This window comes from Leopardus geoffroyi, chromosome E1 (assembly GCF_018350155.1).
Source record: "Leopardus geoffroyi isolate Oge1 chromosome E1, O.geoffroyi_Oge1_pat1.0, whole genome shotgun sequence".
NCBI classification, from domain to species: Eukaryota; Metazoa; Chordata; class Mammalia; order Carnivora; family Felidae; genus Leopardus; species Leopardus geoffroyi.
The window spans coordinates 3,343,660-3,362,944 of NC_059330.1; the positions used below are offsets into that span (position 1 = coordinate 3,343,660).

General features: G+C 52.2%; 1 protein-coding gene across 1 annotated transcript in view; it reads right to left on the bottom strand.

Moving 5' to 3' along the window:
- The window catches only part of PIK3R6 (phosphoinositide-3-kinase regulatory subunit 6), a 62,449-nt gene extending 43,985 nt beyond the window's left edge, over positions 1-18,464 (bottom strand). Inside the window, exons 1-3 of the mRNA XM_045490388.1 lie at positions 17,771-18,464; positions 14,917-15,105; positions 14,129-14,280 (exon numbers count right to left, since the gene is read on the bottom strand). The gene's annotated coding sequence lies outside the window, so the exon portion shown is untranslated. The remainder of the gene's footprint in view (positions 1-14,128; positions 14,281-14,916; positions 15,106-17,770) is intronic.
- Between the last annotated feature and the right edge of the window lie 821 nt (positions 18,465-19,285).

Here is a 19,285-nt window from a genome sequence, read left to right on the forward strand (position 1 = left end):
TCAAATTATAATGTATTCTGAATAATTCTAGCCCAGAAAGGAATATTAAAATGTGATTACATATCGGCAACAATTAGAAAAGATTAAACATTGGCAATGATTGGAAAAGATAAAAATATCAACTCTTGATGAGGATGTGGAAAAATTTTGCTCTGCCGTAGGGAGTTGGTGAGAATGGAAATTGGTATAGCTTCTCTGGAGGGTAGCTGGCCAATAAGTATCAAAATTCAAAATGTGCACACTCTTTGCCTAAGCCACTCCACCGCTAGGAATTATCCTAAGGAAATAACTGGCCGAGTGAATAAGGATTGTGTACAACAATGGTCATTGAAACATTGTTTATAAGGGAGAAAAAGAGAAGAAACTTAGAGGCCCGACTACAGAGTATCAATTAAGCAAATTAAAGTAGTCTGTGCAATGGAATACACAGTAGACATAAAAATGATGATGTAGGGGCGCCTGGGTGGCGCAGTCGGTTAGGCGTCCGACTTCAGCCAGGTCACGATCTCGCGGTCCGTGAGTTCGAGCCCCGCATCAGGCTCTGGGCTGATGGCTCAGAGCCTGGAGCCTGTTTCCGATTCTGTGTCTCCCTCTCTCTCTGCCCCTCCCCCGTTCATGCTCTGTCTCTCTCTGTCCCAAAAATGAATAAACATTGAAAAAAAAATTTTTTTTTAAATGATGATGTATATCTACATTTACTTACTTGAAAAGATTTTCAGAAGTATCCATTGAATTTTTTTTCATGTTTATTTATTTATTTTTGAGAGAATCCCAAGCAGGCTCCGGGCTGTCAGCACAGAGCCCGACACGGGGGCTCAGTCTTACAAACCATGAGATCATGACCTGAGTCAAAATCAAGAGTCGGATGCTCCACTGACTGAGCCACCCAGGGGCCCCTGGAAGTACTTGTTTTAAACACCAGGTAACAAAACAGTTAACACATTCCTAACACATTAATTTTAAAAAGAATACTTCTAAATTTGCTCAGATGTATGGTAAGAAGTCAAGAAAAAGTAAACATCAAAATGGGACATTGGAGGTCCTCGTTCTGGTTAAACACAGAGTAAGTACACTCCACTGTAACTCTCCAACTCAATACAACTAAGAACTCTGAATAGTATGCGTGCGATCGCTATCTGAGGATTCTGAAAGGTAAACGGTAGCAGGCAGAATGGGGAAGAAAACCAGTACTTGAAGCAAGAATAATCTGGCAATGAGTTTCCTGCACTCCCCCCACCCTCCCCATTATACACTGGCCTAGACACAAAGGCCTCCTAAAACTCACAAGTGCACACTTAGGGCAGACAGAAAGAGCTGGAAGGAAGCCTCCCTTCCTGCTGTGAGGAGCAAAGAAAGGGTCCCCAAAGGATTGGAGAGATGGGGGAATTTACTTTTTCTTTTGCATTTTGTTCTGCGATAGCCCCCAGGAAATCTTGAAATAGCAGTAGCAGCAACAGTGATGGCCATGGGGGCCATGCAGATATCTAAAATTCTGAAAAAGGGAAATTATTCCCTCTGACTAGAGGAACTATAGTTCCAAGGGCATGGGAAGAATCCTTAATACTTTTATTCCCCCCTCTATCACAGGAACAAAACCCAGAAATAACAAATAGAAGATAAATAATAAAATGGTAGACATGAATAAAAATATATCAATAGTTATATTAGATGTAAATGGTCTAAACACACCAATTAAAAGACAGAGATTATCTGGGGGCGCCTTGGTGGCTCAGTTGGTTAAGTGTCTGACTTCGGCCCAGGTCATGATTTCACGGTTTGTGAGTTCGAGCCCCGTGTCGGGCTCTGTGCTGACAGCTCAGAGCCTGGAGCCTGTTTCAGATTCTGTGTCTCCCTCTCTCTCTGCCCCTCTCCCGTTCACTCTCTGTCTCTCTCTCAGAAAATAAACATTAAACATTTTTTAAAAATTAAAAAATAAAAGACAGAGATTGTCAGCATTTAAAAAGAAACAGAAAACAGGGGCTCCTGGGTGGCTTAGTCAGTTAAGCCTCCAACTTCAGCTCAGGTCATGATCTCACGGTTCGTGGGTTCGAGCCCCACATCAGGCTCCGTGCTGACAGCTCAGAGACTGGAGTCTACTTTGGATTCTGTGTCTCCCTCTCTTCTCTCTCTGTCTCTCCTTTGCTATCTCTGTCTCAAAAATAAATAAAATAAAGTAAATAATAATAAATAATAAATAAATAAAAATAAAATTAAAAAAAGAAACAACTCTATGCTGTTTGCAAAGTTCACTTCAAATATAATGTCATAGGTAAGCTAAAAGCAAAAGAATACAAAAAATACTACCTGACTATTAATGAAAAGAACACTGAAGTAGCTGAATTAATATGAGACAAAGTCGATTTCAGAGCAAGGAAAATCATAATGATAAAAACATAATGATAAAAGACACATAATGATAAAAGGGTCAGTTCATGAAGAAGATATAACAATGCTAAATATGTTTGCACCTAAAAACAGGGCTTCAAAATACATAAAGGAAAAACGAATAAAACTAAAGGATAAGTAGGCAAATCCACGATTAGTGGGAGATGTTAACAATCCTTTCTCAGTAATTGATAGCACAAGCCCACGGAAAATCAGGAAGGACACAGAAAGAGCAAATAATACTATCAACCAACTGAATATAACCAGCATTTATGGAACAGTATACACGACAATAGCAGAATATGAATTCCTTTCAAGTGCATGTGAAATATTCACCCAGATAGACAATACCCTTGGTCATTAAACAAACCTTAACAACTTGAAAATAATTGAATTATATAAAGTAAGTTTGCTGATCATAATGAAATTAAACTTGAAATCACTAACATGAAGATAACTAGAAAATATCCAAATATTGAGATATTAAACAACACATTTGTAAATAACCCATATCCCCCCCCCCCCCAAATATGAGGGACTACTTCGCAACTCATTTTAGGAGTCTAGTGCTCTCCTGATATCAGAACCAGACAAAGAAGCACAAGAAATGGAAACAGACCAATATCCTTATAAACATATATGAAGAAAATTCTCAACAAAATATTAGTACACTGAGACTAGCAATATATAAAAAGAATAATGCATAACAACCTGATGGGGTTTGTCCCAGGAAGGCAAGACTGATTCAATATTTGAAAATCAATCAGTGTAATATACTATATTAAAGGTTAAAAAAAGAATAACCATATGCTTCTGTTAATTGATGCAGTAAAAACATTTGACAAATCTTAACATTTATGATTAAAACTTAAGAGTAAATTAGGAATTTAAGGGAACTTCCTTAATCTGACAAAGGGCCTTTAACCAAAAAACCCCACAGCAAACATACGTAATAGTAAAAAAAAAGTGAATGTTTTCCGTGAAAGGTTAGGAAAAGGCAAGGACACTCTCACCACTTCTATTCGACAAATCAACACAATACTGGAAGTCAGTGTAATAAGACAAAGGAAAAAGAAAAGGAAGTAGAAGAAGGTAGGAAAAGAGGTATACAGATTGGAAAGGAAGAGATAAAACTATTTGCAAACAATACGACCCTACTCACAGGTAACAGGTGTACAAAGAACACCCTAAGAATCTACACGGAAATCTCCTAGAACTAATAAGTGAGGGGGCGCCTGGGTGGCGCAGTCGGTTAAGCGTCCGACTTCAGCCAGGTCACGATCTCGAGGTCTGTGAGCTAATAAGTGAGTTTGCCAGTCACAGGATATAATGTCAGCATACAACCTCGGGCAATGTATGTATACTAAAAACAATTAGAAACCGAAATTTGAACCACAATGCCATTTAAAATTGCTCCCAAAGGAAAAAAAAAAAAAAAAAAAAAAGAAAGAGAAATACTTAGGTATAAAGCTAACAAAACACAAATAGGATCTGTATGGTGAAAATCACAAAATGCTGAAGAAAGAAATCGAAGAACACTGAAAATAAATACAGACACACACAGTTTATGATGTGGAACATCCAGTATAGTTGAGATGTCCATTCTCCCCAACTGATTTTTAGATTTAATGTAATTCCAATAAGAATACCATATTTCTAAAAAACAAAATTTTTAATGTTTATTTATTTTTTTTTCTTTTTTTTTTTTTTTTAATTTTTTTTTAACGTTTATTTATTTTTGAGACAGAGAGAGACAGAGCATGAATGGGGGAGGGGCAGAGAGAGAGGGAGACACAGAATCTGAAACAGGCTCCAGGCTCTGAGCTGTCAGCACAGAGCCCGACGCGGGGCTCGAACTCACGGACCGTGAGATCATGACCTGAGCCGAAGTCAGACGCTTAATCGACCAAGCCACCCAGGCGCCCCAAATGTTTATTTATTTTTGAAAAAAACAGAGCGCAAGTGGGGGAGGGGTAGAGAGAGAGGGAGACACAGAATCCAAAGCAGGCTCCAGGCTCTGAGCTGACCACACAGAGCCCGACGCGGGGCTCGAACCCACGAACCATGAGATCGTGACCCAAGCTGAAACCAAGCGTCAGACACTCAGCTGACTAAGCCACCTCTGCGCCTCTCAGCAGATTTCTTTTGTAGATAGAAGATAAGCAGATTCTAAAATTTATAAAGAACTGAACTAGCCAAACAATTTTGAGAAAAAAAAGTTTGAGGACTCATCTCTCTATTTGAAGGAGTACTATGAAGTTATAAGTGAGGGAGGAGACACAGATGGAAGGAACAGAATCGAGCCTCCAGAAATAGACCCACGTAAAAAGAGCCAATTGATTTTTTACAAAGTTGCAAAGCCAAGTCGACGGGGGAAGGCTAAGTCTTTTCAACAAATGATCTGGAACAATTGATCATCAATAGGCAAAAAAAAAAAAAAAAAAAAAGGTATCTTAACTTAAATCTCACAACTCAAACCAAGGTAAACTCAAAATGTTTCACAGATCTGAATGTAAAAGGCAAAACTATAAAGGTTCAGAAGAAAACATAGGGAGAAGTCTTTGTGCCCTTGGGTTAGAGAGAATTCTGAGATATGATACCAAAAGCATGATCCATAAGGGAAAAAACTGATAAACTGGACTTGGCCAAAATTAAAAACTTTGGCTTTGCGAAAAGGGCCTTTAAGAAAATGTAAAGACAAAGTATACAGTTGGAGAAGATGTTTTCAGATCGCATATCTGACAAAGAATTTGTATCCAGGATGTATAAAGAACTCTCAAACCTTGACAGTAGGAAAACAAATGATACCCCCGAAAGGGAAAAATATTTAAACAGGCAGTTCATCCAAAAAGTTATGGGGATGGCAAGAAAGCACAACAAAACAACACAAAAATCATGTTACTAGTCATCAGGGAACGCAGATTAAAACTGGGAGACACAAACATACACCATTGGAATGGCTACAATTTAGTCACAGGCAATACAAAGCGCTGGAGAATAGGGGCGCCTGGGGGGGGGGGCTCAGTCGGTTGAGCGTCCAACTTCGGCTCAGGTCACGATCTCACGGTCTGTGAGTTCGAGTCCCGCGTCGGGCTCTGTGCTGATGTCTCAGAGCCCGGAGCTGCTTCCGATTCGGTGTCTCCCTCTGTCTCTCTGCCCCTCCCCTGCTCGTGCTCTGTCTTTCTCTCTTTCTCAAAGGTCAATAAACATTAAATTTTTTTTTTTAATTAAAAAAAGACATTCGTTTTGATATACAAGTGCTTTGGATTACAAGCGTGTTTCCAGAACGAGTTATGCTCGCAAACCAAGGTTTTACCGTACTATCTTTGACTTTATTGGTATTACGTAACAGCTGCTGCACAGGAGCGAGCTAACGTACACGCACGTTGTGATCCCTAACGAGAAAAACGGTCACCCGTGAGCCCGCCACCCAACTCGGGAAGACCTGCTGTCACATTGCCCTGCGCGTAACGCAAAAGCAGGGTAACAACAAAATGGTAAGACTCCTAAAATAATTGCTCCTCTGGCCCGTCCCTTCCTGGGTGCCCGTGTGACCCATCCCTGACTGCTCTGACTTCAGCCTCCTTTGTGCCCCAAAGTGCCAGAAACGTCCAGCTCTTTCGTGACAACATTTTGATAAAGGCTGGGTGTGTCGACCAGTCATGTCGTTCGTTCTCTCTGAAGATGGTCTGTGGCATGTTTTTGTGGGCGACAGGAGACGTCGCAGTCTGAAGGGAATGTGAAATATCAGACCTGAAGATCCAGTCGTGAATCTAAGCGTGTGGCTGTTCCCGGGGTGCCTGCAGTCTGGGGAGGGGGTGGCGGAGCTGGGGTGGCCTGAGGCGCTGCCCGATGGGGGACGGGGCGGACCCTGCCCCCAAAGCCACTGATGCAGGGAAGCCGAGGGAGGCTTCCCAAGTGGGGCCCGGGGAGCTGGATTCCCAGGTCGCCCTCTGTTAGTGGTGAAAACTGACCATGATGACCTCTGCCCCAACCCACCGGGTCCAAGCTACTGTCACCGCTTGCTGAGATTGTGGCCATGCCCCCAAAAAGTCCCCGTGCTTCCCCGCTCTCCCCTACAACCCAGTCCGTGACTAAAGCCCTCCAGTGGCATCTCTTAGATCTTAGAACACCCCACACCCCTCGCCCTGCCTAAATCTGGCCTCATCTGGCCCCCGTGCACCTCTCCACCTTTATCTCTCCCCCCTCTCCCTCTGGCTCACCTGGCTCTCACTTCGGGGCTCATTATGTTCCTCGCACCTGCCAGACCCAGACCTACCTCAGGGCCTTTGCACACCTCTGCCTAGAATGCCTTTCCCCACAGCTAGGTACTTCTCAATATTCAGGTCTCCCTAAAAAATTTTTTTTTTTAACATTTATTCATTTTTGAGAGACAGAGCGTGAGCGGGGGAGGGCAGAGAGAGAGGGAGACACAGAATCCGAAGCAAGGCTCCAGGCTCCGAGCCGTCAGCACGGAGCCCGACGCGGGGCTCGAACCCAGGAACCGTGAGATCGTGACCTGAGCTGAAATCAGACGCTCAACTGACTGAGCCCCTCAGGCTCCCCTAGATCTCATTTAAAATTTTTTTTTTCAACGTTTATTTATTTTTGGGACAGAGAGAGACAGAGCATGAACGGGGGAGGGGCAGAGAGAGAGGGAGACACAGAATTGGAAACAGGCTCCAGGCTCTGAGCCATCAGCCCAGAGCCCGACGCGGGGCTCGAACTCACGGACCGCGAGATCGTGACCTGGCTGAAGTCGGACGCCCAACCGACTGTGCCACCCAGGCGCCCCTTAGATCTCATTTTAAATGTCCCTTAAAGAGGGAGGTCGCTCTAGCTAAACTAAACTCCTCCCCCCACCCCAGGCGATACTCCAGCGCACTCTCATTGCACTCACAGCATTTATCGGTATCAGGCATCTTCCCATGTAATGATTAATTTTCTCGGCTACTCGTTGGAATGTGCTGCCGTATCTATCTATCCCCTGCCGCAGGCCCAGCACCTCGGGGCCGCGCTGGCACCCGGGAGACAAGGCATAAATATTTTGGAGAGCAAAGGTGAGGTATCTTGCCAAAAGTCACATGGCTGATGAATGATGAAACCAGGACTAGAGCCCAGATCTCAGCTGGGGGTGTGAGGCCACGGGCCACCCCCCCCTTACACTCTCCACCCCTTCCTCCCCACCCCCACCCCTCGCAGGACACCTGCCGCCCCAGGGAAGGTAGAATGAACACACAGACAAGCTTCTGTCCAGGTGGCGTCAGCCGGGAAGGAACCCCGGGCAGCCTGGAAGGAAAAGACATCCCAGAGATAGAGACGACAAGGGGGTACGTGTGTCTCAGGACTCACGGTGCGAAGCCGGGGCTATTCTGGGCTGACTTTTAATGGGAAATGAACTTGGAAGAAGCGTGACCAATGAATGGGTGCCAGAAAACCGCCTTATCCATTTTCCTGTTCGCTCATTTGCTGACTCATTCACCACACATTTATTCGGGGCTTATATGTCCTTCTGCAGGCGCTGGAGAGGCTTTGTGTCTCTGTAATGGATTTCCTGTCCTTTGGGGGCTGTTGACCATAGTGGGGGGGCGGGGGGAGCCCTCAGGGGACAGGCGACCAGACAGGAAATGGAAATATGCAGAACCCGGGTCATTCTCAAAATGCATCAACATCACCTTTGTCTCCACTTGGGCCGACATGCATTTCTTAGGAAATGAGGCTTGCCGCTTTCAGCCCCCAAACATGCCTCTGAAGGTTTTGTAGATGCATCTCACGGGAGCTCATTGCATATGGTCACACGGTGGAGATTTCGGGAGCTGTCGGTGGGCGACAGAAGCCTCCACCCCGTCCTGAATGGCTCATACTTTCTGACTCCTCAGATGGGATTCTGTCTCAGCACTGGGGGCTGTTCTTTGCTCCTAGTGGGTGAGTGGGGGCTGTTATCCGGCCCACCGGCCCACTGGGCTTTGGGTAATTTACCCCGCCAGGGAGGGCGAGGGTTTGCGATTCATCTTTAATTTTTTTAGTGTTTATTTATTTTTGAGAGAGAGAGAGACAGCGTGCAAAGGGGTGTGTGGGGGGGCACAGAGACAGTGGGAGACACAGAATCCGAAGCAGGCTCCAGGCTCTGAGCTGTCAGCACAGAGCCCGATGTGGGGCTCGAACCCACCAACTGTGAGATCATGCCCTGAGCCGAAGTCGGACGCTTAACCGACAGAGCCACCCAGGCGCCCCAACGATGTTTCTTTCGAATTCCCAGCAAAGGGTCCCCTGTGTTGGCAGCAACCTGTCCCGGCCCTCTGCACCCTTCCAGAAGGCTGGGATGCCACATAAGCACAGGCGATGGTTTTGGAGGTAAAACACAAAAACAAAGCCTGAGAAACAGATCTATGAACAGAGAGCGAAGCTTCCAACCACAGACATGGAACCTCTATTTGGGCGGCTCAGAGGCCCTCTTGGCTGTCTTCCTAGTTCCTGGCAGGGTCTGGAGTGATGGCATTGCGGAGCAAATCAAAGAGCATCTATGGAACACCCACGTGTCCTGTCCGGGCAACAGCGATTGGACAAGGGCCGGGGAGTTCAGAGATGAATGAAGGAGACGAGGTCCTTGCCCATCAGACTGTGGGGCCCCACCACTCCGTGACTTCTTAAGGACAGCAGTGTGGCCCTGGCCACCACACTCCTGGCCCACCACCAGCACACTGACGCCCTCACGGACCCGTATTCACAACATGCCTGACAACGAACCCATTTCACAGATTCGCACTGGGGCCCTGGAGGCATGCCCTGCCTACTATAGCAATACAATTCACCCTTCAATTAAAAACCACGCCGATGGTAAATCCAAAAGGTACAACCCGCTCTCCAGTGAAAAGCAAACATCCTCACTCCTCCTCTGGGCCACCGGCTCCTCTCACCCGCTCCCCAGAAGAAACCATAGCTCTAGAAAATTTGCATCTGTGGCCTTTTTCAAAAAAAGGCCGTATTTCACATAAAAATCGAGATTCTCAGCTTTCCATAGAGGCAGAGCCCAAGCGGGAGAGGGGCCGAGAGAGAGGGAGACACAGAATCTGAAGCAGGCTCCAGGCTCTGAGCCGTCAGCACAGAGCCCGACGCGGGGCTCGAGCCCATAAACTGTGCGATCGTGACCTGAGCCGAGGTCGGACACTTAACCGACGGAGCCACCAGATGCCCCTTGAGATGCCCAGCTTTTACATAAAAGGAATAACTTGGAGATCTGGCCACAGCCAGCCCACGGTTCTTCAGGGCAGCTACTCACGGGTGTCGAATGGCTGCTGTCCCCGTGCAGAGGGCCAGGAACCCTCCCCCCACCCCCTCCGCCGTGCCTGTGAGCTTGTCTGGGGCATCATTCGTGCCCCTGCCTGGCCCCTGGAGGTGGGCAGCAAGCAATCCCCCAGCTTTGCTGTGGCTCCAGTCCTAACGCTCCAAGAGGAGTTATTATGTGAGCTGGGCACCGGGGTTGCCCACGGTGCCCCTGTGAGTCAGTCAACAAACATCCACGGTGCCAAGCACCATACATTACATCCTGTTTCCTTTAATGCTGGGTCCCCTTTACCGGATGCTGCTTCTATCAATAGGGAGCCCTTGCTAAATATCCTTGAATGACAGACCATCAAGGCACTCGTAGGACAGGGTCACCGTCCCCAACCTCTCTCAGGCTAGGGAGCAGAAACTAGTCTGTGGGGACTGGCTGGTTGGACAAAGGGTACAGGAAATGAAGATGATGCTTAGGATGCTGGCCAAAGAGACCCAGGCTCAGTGCCCTGAAACCAGTGGGAAGGGGGATGCAGGCTCAGTGCCCTGAAACCAGTGGGAAGGGGGATGCAGGCTCAGCGCCCTGAAACCAGTGGGAAGGGGGATGCAGGCTCAGCGCCCTGAAACCAGTGGGAAGGGGGACCCAGGCTCAGCACCCTGAAACCAGTGGGAGGGGGGACCCAGGCTCAGCGCCCTGAAACCAGTGGGAGGGGGGACCCAGGCTCAGCGCCCTGAAACCAGTGGGAAGGGGGACCTAGGCTCAGCGCCCTGAAACCAGTGGGAAGGGGGATGCAGGCTCAGCACCCTGAAACCAGTGGGAAGGGGGACCTAGGCTCAGCGCCCTGAAACCAGTGGGAAGGGGGACCTAGGCTCAGCGCCCTGAAACCAGTGGGAAGGGGGACCCAGGCTCAGCGCCCTGAAACTGGTGGGAGGGGGGACCCAGGCTCAGCGCCCTGAAACCAGTCAGGAAGATTCCCAGCAGCTGGCGTGGGCAGCATGGAAAGCGGCCGAGGGGTGGATCCCGAACACCTGGGAGGAGCCTCCCCACCCCATCCCTGCAGGCCCTCCCACCCTGCCCTGCACACAGCGTTCATTCATTTCATTCATTATTTCTTTTGCTCCGTTGTTATGGAGACCAGCAGCGTGCCAGAGACCATCCTACAGGCACAAGGTAAGAAAGCCGGGCCTTCAGCGGGAGACCCAATAAACGCCTTCATTCACTCACTCATTCATTCGTTCAGCCCCTTCTGTACGTTAGACCCGGTTCCAGGTCCTGGGGATTTGGCAATAATTTAAGATAGGCAAAAACACCTGCTGTCATAAAGGCTACGATCTAATGGGCATGTAGGGAGTGTGCAAGGGGACACCCAGGAAACTCGAAAACTGAGCTGTATATTAGCTGATGGCCACTGCTGTAATGATAAGGCCGGGAAGGGGGGGGGATGGGCGGGAGCGAGTGGGGCCATATCTGCCCAAGACGGGGTCCAGGTGACGGGATAAGCCAGGCCAGGTGCCGAGGTGCAGGGACAGTGTGGCCACCGCGTGGAGGGAAGGGGACGGCGGGAGGGGGCTGGGAGGCAATCCTTCACGGGTGTGTTTTTGTGCACACGCCTTGTGAGCTTTTGTGCCGGGTCATCCGAGAAGGTACGTATCGTGCACAGCCTGGGAGGACCACGGCAGTGTCTCCCTGCTGGGGACACGGGGGCAGATTTACTTGCCGTCCAGCAGGGTAGCAGCAATGTCCCCTTCCCGGGCAGAACTGGCACTTTGCCTGCTGCCCGCTGTGAAAGCCGGTCAGGGCTCCTTGGCTGATGGTGCACAGCACCCCCTTCCATGCTGCGCCCCCCTGGGACTTGGGGGACGAGGGGGACCCATCAACCTGACGCTCATGTGCTTGTGGGGCCACAAGTAATTGAGGCCTTCGCCTCAGACTCCAGAGTCTCCCGTTTCCTGCTGGTGACAGCGCGACAGGCTGACTTAAACAGTTACGAGGAGGGTGAAATCTTGGACGCTTCACGGGGCTCGGCGACGTAGGGACAAGATCAGAGGCAAAGAAGGAATGAATGGGTGAATGGATGAATGAATGAATGAACGAATGGCGTGGGATTCAGAGCGTACTCGTCCTTAAACGTAGAACTTCAGCAGTAAACGGCCCCCAGGCCAGGTGCAGACACACAGCTGGTCACTGCCATGGGGTAAAAACACGTCTGAGGACCAACCACAGAACTGCAGAGGTGGCCACGGGGATAAGTCAGCGGGACCCCGTTTCCTGCCGCTGTTACTGCTCGAGACTGGTGCCAGGCAAGGAGGGGGAGACTTCCAGGAACAGGCCCGGCTGGGGGGTCAGAGTTCCCAGCAGTGAAGATCCCGGCTGCTGACCTGCCCACCCCGGCGCCCCAACCCCGCCCTGCGGGCTCCTCGTCCAGACCGTTTGCACGGAACCCTCCATCCAGCCCTCCCTGCGGCCATCCCTTCGGGCTTAAAGGCCAAGAACAAAGACACAGAGTTTCCCAAGGTCGCAGCTCTGCCCCCCACCTGTCGTCTGCCCCCCCCCCCCACTCTGGCACAGGGACAAGGGACCCCCTCCCTCTGCCACTGACCCACTTCCCCCTCCTCCTGCCGGCGCTGACTCACAAACCCCTGAGTTTTGGGGGCAGATGCTATTTCCAGTGTTCTGACCTTCTCTCTCCATGGAGACAGTCATACTTGCCTGGCTCTTTGGTTGAGAGCATGTGATTCGTGGGCTCACAGTAGGAATGCCGAGCTCTGAGGGGACCCCTCGACCCTCAACCCTCATCCTACGAGGCCCGCTCGGGCTGTCCAGGTTCCCGAGGCGCCGGGGACGTGGGGGCCCTGCTCTCTGCTGTTCGTTCCCTGGGGATGGGGCAGGCCTGTTTCCCTTGCTGTGTCTGCCACTGGCCGGGGAGGAAACACCTGGATGTGAGAGAGACAGTCTGGAGGAGGCGAGGAGGAGAGCATTGTTCTGGGGGGGGGGCGGGTGGCGCAGGGAGCCCGGGAGGAGTCTGACGGGGCGTGGGTGTAGACCAGGAAACCCCTGGGGACCAGATTCGCGCCCACCATGTCGGCCAAGAAGCAGGTCCTGGTGAGGGGCTATGTGGCAGTGTGGCTGGGCTGGTGGCACTTGGTGCCAGACTGCCTGGATCCCAGTCCTCTCTCTGGCTGTCACAACTTGGGCTGCCTGCTTAGAACCTTTGTGCCTCAGTTTCCCTGTCTTTAGAGGAGAGCTAGGCATAGCACCTGCCTCGTCGGATTACTGCAAGGACAAAATAAGATGATCCTCGGGGCGCCCGGGGGGCTCGGTCGGTGGAGCATCCGACTCTTGGTTTCGGCTCAGGTCATGATCTCGCGGTTCGTGAGTTCAAGCCCCGCGGAGGGCTCTGGGCTGACAGCTCAGAGCCTGGAGCCTGCCTCACATTCTGTGTCTCCCTCTCTTTCTGCCCCTTCCCTGCTCATGCTGTGTCTCTCTCTCTCTCAAAATAAATAAATAAACATTTAAAAACTGACCCTCTATGAACTCTTCTCTTCAGCAGCCAAATGGACTCACCAGTTGTGTTTCGCCGTAAAACCCCCTGCTTTGCACCTGCTCTCCTGCTATGGGTTTGCACACTTTGTTCTCAACTGGGATGCCTGCTGCCTCACACCTCTGCACACAGACCCTCCCTGACCCTCAAGGCTCGGGTGCGGCCTCCTGTAAAGCCCCCTGGAGCCCCTGCCCCGAGGTCACCTGCGTACGTGCCTCCGCTCGCCTCGGGGCCTTGCGCACTTTGCTTTCCGTCGTCACTTACTTGTGCTGCGTCTTAAGGCCCCACCAGCTGGCCAACTTCTTGAGCACCGGGACCTGGCCTTGCTCGGCCTCTGGCCCCGACTGCACAGCTAGAAGACGCTCGATCGTGCGTGTGGACAGAAGCAACCGGACCAGCATGATCGTCACCTGGCTCCCCAGGAGGGACAGACACACGATGTCCCAGAAGGGGTGTAGACGGGACCAGAAGGCCGACTCGGGGGCCAGTGCCTTGCTCACCTGCCCTGTTGTCTTTGGCAAGACGCCGCATCTCTCTGAGCTATAAAACGGGCATTAAAATACGTATCCGGCCCACCTCTGACGGCACACGAGAGTCCGGTGGGACGATGCGTGTGCTCTCCTGCCCCGGGCGTGTGGAACCAGTTATAATATTGATACTTACAGGATCCAGAGAAGAAAGGAGGGGGTCCCCTCGCCGGGTCCTGGGTGAAAGGATCTTAACTTGGCAGAGTGATCCTGGGGGCCACCGCCTCTGGTAACCCTTCTCAGCAAGGCTGGGCCTCACGTACAGAAGAGCCAGGGGCGTCTCGGCCCCTCCAGGGCGCCCTGCCTTCCTCCTCCTTCCTCCTGGCCCCTCCACCTGCTCTGCCCGGATCTGCCTCTCCCGGCTTCCTCCCTGGACACCTTACCCCAGCCAGCACCTACCTTAGCTCGGCTGGAGCTCGGTTCCCTAAGTCTTTCTGCCGACTGGCTCCCCCCCCCGCCCCGTCTGTGCAGGGAGGCTGCCCGCCCCAGAGAACCCGATGGCTCAGAGGGGCCCCAACGGGTGTCTCTGGTCCCCGCTGCAGCCTGCAGATCTGCAGAGAAAGGCCCAGTGTGGCACAGGCCCGACTCTGTCCCTCCTCTTCCTTCCCCTTCCCCGTGGCCCTCAAAGCTCCTCCCAGAACACATCCTGCTGTGAGGCTGCCTTCTGCAGAAGCTTTGTGGTCCCCCGCGGTCACTGGAGGCTCTTCCTTTCGATGGGGCAGGAGGGGGGAGCCTCCATAGAGTCCCCCTGTGGTGCTGACTGGGCTGTGATGCCGGGGACCCTGAGCTCCCTCCAGAGCTCCATACACGCCAGCTGCCATCGACGCCCGGAGACTGGCAGCCAGAGGGCCACCTAACACTTTCAGTTCAAGGTGCATGAACTGAGCCTTTCTCCCCCGCTCCCACCAAGCCCACCGGTCTGCTCCTCACCTCAGAATCAGAAACTTGGGGGGGGGGCATCCTCAACGCCTCCCTCTCTCTCCCCTGTTCCATCTAAATGCAACCAAGTCCCACGTCATAAACTGTCCCCTTTTCCTGCCCCCACGACTGCCACCATCGCCCTCCTCCCGAGTGACCGTAGAAGCCTGATCCACAACCGCATCACAGCCAAGAGCCCCTCTCTGGTGCTGAAACACAAATCAGATCACATTACGCCCGCAGTACAGCCTTCAATGGCTCCCTGTTACCTTTAGGAGAAAGGCCAGACTCCACCTCGCGATTTGCACGGCTCCTCTTGACCCGGTGGCTCCTTGATCCCCAAGCCCAGGCCGTGACCCCTCCCAGGAGTCCTGATCGCCGGCAGTTCTGTGATGGTCCAGGTGGCCCCTGGGCTCCAGGCCTGCACGTGTGCTGTGGGCTCCCTTTCTGTCCTCCTCCTGGCTCCAGCAGAGAAGAGGAAAAACGTAGGTCGGAGAGGAAGGAGGAAAGTGGGGGTGCCTGGCAGCTGGGAAAGGAGACGGGGTCCAGGACACGGTGGTCAGCGGTGTCAAAGACTGCGGAGAGGACGCGGATGAAGGGAGCGACAAAAGCAGCTGCTGACCTGGGCACTTAGGAGAGAGCAGCGGGGGGGAGCGGATCACCTCCAAGGTGTGGACTTGCTGGCTGGCCCGTTGTAGTCTTTCTTTTTCTCGCAATTTGAAGCCAAGCAGTATTTTGGGAAATCCACACATTTCTAGACCTTCGAGAAGCTCACAGATGCTCTGCTATCGTCTGGTTTGGCCTAATGGTAAATGTCTCTGGAGAGAGACAGATCGCAGACAGCATGGCCTGAACACTTGGGTTCAGCCGTGCCTGCAACCCTCATGCGTAGATCTGCTGCTGATTGTTGGACTATGTGATCCCATAAATTCTCCCTCCTCCCCTTTTTGAGTAAGACGGTTTGACTTGGATTCTGTTACTTGGGTTCCTCCTTTGCGGCCAAAGAAGTCACTGATATTTTTTCTGCAAGGGTTTGCATGGCCTCTGCTCCATCACCCTCGCTTTGCAGAAGAGAGCATTTGAGAAACAGCAACAGCAAAAAAGAGCCCAGACGTTTCGATCATCTACTCCACGACTCAATCTTCCTGCCCTATCTGTTGTTTTTCTGTACCCCCTCCTGTGACTGGAGTGATAGTCTATCTCCTATCTTTGTATTTGAGTTCTTAGGTCATGTGTCTGCCCCATCTGTCTACCCTTCCCCCACAAGTTCTGGGGAAGCAGAGGCTAGGTCTTATGCATTATCCTACCCCTCACGGGATAAGAGAGTGCTAAGAGAATGTTTGGCTCATTAAATACAACAAATGGAGAGATGGATGGATGGATGGATGGATGAGTGCATGGATGTTGGATGGGGGATGCATAAGGGAAATGGGTAAGTCCAGGACAGGATAAAGGACCAGGGACTCTGCCCCTGCAGGTCTGGTACTCAGCAGCAGCCAGGCAGTGTGGTGGTCACAGTGGGCAGCCTCCTCGCCTTATCAGCTTTGGCTTAACTGAATCGGAAATCACAAGTCGACGTTGTGGCTGGCTGCACCCTCCTCTTTCCACAGCTGCTGTCTCGGCAGCCACACTGGGTGTGGCAGCCACAGGTTGCTTGGTGACCGTGGACGGCCCCAGAGCTGTCCCCTGCAAGGATGGGCTGAGGCTTCTTCATGGGTCATGGACATCCAGGAACAGGAAAGAAGGAAGAGAAGGGAGAGACGGAAGACTGAGGGTTGCTAGCTGCCCCCTGAACCATCCTACCATCCCCAAGGCAGGGGCGGGGCGGGGGCGGGGGGACTGCCCCTTTGATCCCAGGGACGCCTGGCCTCTTAGGGGGGGATTCTGCTTTCCAGGTGCTGAGGCCAGGCTTCCCATCTGCACCAATGTCTCCGGAAGAGCCCTTCCAGTCCCTTCTGTTCAGGCAAACACTTCCTGTTATTTTCCCACCCATTACTAAGCAGCCAAGACCTTTACACAAATTAAAATTTTAACCCATAAACAAATTCAATGAAATCCTCCTGACACTGTGGCAGCAGAGGCACCGGCCCCGGGATCAGGGCACCCTGGAGGACCAAGGGTATTGGAGTCAGGTGAGATTATTGGCTTTGGACGCAAGAAGCCCAGGTCACTTGTGCCCTCGCCCCACCTTCCGGGGCAATGGTCTCGGGAGCCTCCGGCAGCAAATGCAGAATTCACCATCTTGCCCTTTTCTTTTCTTTTCTTTTTTTTAAAATTTTTTAACGTTTATTTATTTTTGAGACAGAGAGAGCCAGAGCATGAACGGGGGAGGGGCAGAGAGAGAGGGAGACACAGAATCTGAAACAGGCTCCAGGTTCTGAGTGGTCAGTACAGAGCCTGACGCGGGGCTCGAACTCACGGACCGCGAGATCATGACCTGAGCCGAGGTCGGACTTTCAACCGACTGAGCCACCCAGGCGCCCCACCATCTTGCCCTTTTCTAAGGAATCCACCCACAGAAAATCCTAATGAGCGAAGTAAATCTCACTGAGGATCACAGGGGCGGGGTGGGGGGAGATAGGAGAGGCATGTACGTTACACGTCTCTTAGCAAACGATGGAAAAAACCTCTGTGGATATTTCTGTCGTCCAGACACCCTTTGTCCACACCAAGCCGCCGGACTGGAGGGCTGGGGTGGGATCAGAAGGGCTCTTCTGCTCTCTCCTCTCTCCCCAAGTGACTCTGAGTCAGAGTCATGCATTGCTGGTTTCTCCGGCCCAGACTTTTTCACAAAGGGAAGTCCTCTCAGGGTCGGATTCGGAGAGGGGTGCCTGGGTGGCTCAGTTGGTTAAGCGTCCGGCTCTTGATTTCGGCTCAGGTCGTGATCTCACGGTTTGTGGGTTCGAGCCCTGCATCAGGCTCTGTGCTGACGGTGCTCTCTCTCTCTCTCTCTCTGCCTCCCCCATCCCCCCCACTCGTGCTTTCTCTCAAAAATAGATAAACATTAAAAAAAAAAAGGAAGTGCTTTCAGAGCACTTCCAACCCCACGTGTTTTAGAAACACATCTAACTTCACGTATACAGCTACTGCAGGATCTAGCGCGGTTCGGGAGCGGGGGTTCACCTAAGTGGTCGGGAGGGCGCTTGAGCCAGGGGGAGCCCAGTCCAGCTCCAGGGAGCACTGCGGGCCGAGCCAACTGGAAGCCTGGCCCACGGTCCTCGGCTTCCATCCCTCCTCGAGGAAGACCCAGGCATCGGCGTGGCTGGTACCCACTTGACGGGCACCTCTGCTTCTAGTGGATTCCCTCCAGCCCTCACGGCCACAGCCCCGGGAAACAGGGACTGCGGGACGACCTCGTGCTCTGAAGGAGTGGTTCGCCGAGTGTGGTCCCTGAACCAGCAGCATCGGTATCCCCTGGGAGCTTGTGACCACCTAGTAGCATCTGCTGCGGGTGCAGAGAGGGAGGAAGAATCAGGAAGAATCAGGGGGAGTTAGGATAGTGGGGGGACGGTTAGTAGAAAAAGAGCTCCGGGCCCCGTCTTCCCAGTATCCGTTTCCTCTCCACCCGGTGATAATCCCTGTTGAAGGCCTGGGGTGATTGCACAAACTGATCTTCCACTGGCTTTGTTTACTCGGAGATCATGAGAGGTGTGGACCCAAGGATCAGCCGCTTTCTTTTCTTAAATTTAAGTGTCTGTATTTTCTGGCCCCAGTAACATATTGACATGGGTCAACATTCAGAGAAAAACCTGCCCACTCCCTCTCGGGCAAGCCATTTGGGGAAGAAAACTTCCCTCCCCAGGATTCTCTTGGCAGGTGCACCGGTCGCCCCTCCCAGACTCCTCTGGGGTGGGGGGAGGGGCAGGGAGACCCTGCCGTGGGGGCGGGGCCTGCTCTCCGCGCTCCTCCCCTCCCCTGTTCTCCGGTGGGGGCTGGAGGAGCCTAGCTGGGGAGCAGGTCTGCAAGCTCCCCGGAAGTGAGGGGGGCGGCGTGGAGCCTCTTGAATGTATGAGGTACTTAGCACAGTCGCTGTGTCTTCTCGCAAAAGAATTCCCACTAGGAACAGGGACTGGCTGGCAGGTCGAGAAAGCTGGGGGCGTCAAGAAGGCTGGGGATGACCAGGATCGTTGAGAAAACTCGAAGACTCCCTTCATGACTCATGCAAACTGCCTGGCACCCACGCGCGCACCCGTACTCGCACCCGGGCGCACAGATACACCCCAAAATGGGGACCTGGCTGGGCTCTGTTGTAACATTGCCGTAGCTGCACGGGCCCCTTCTCCTGCCTGGGTCTCAGTTTCCTCCTCTGTAACCGAGGGATTGCAGCGCGCATTTGCAAGGCCCTTGCCAGCTTCCTCACCGCCCCCCCCCCCCAACGACCCCCGACAATCCTGGTGGGGTAGGGCTGCTCCCTCCCCTCCCAACTCCCCCTCTCCGGAGGTCTCTGAGGACCCCCTTGAGACAGCCCTTTGGCCTGGAGTGCATTCACATAAGGCCTCCCTCCTGACTGCCTCCCCCTCCCTGCGCAGGGGAAGGCACAGACTGGCCCGGGGCCCTGCCCACCTGCTCAGACCTCAGCTTCCCTCTCCTGCTCCCCAACCCCACCCATCCCCATTGGCGGGGGTGCCTGCAGACCGT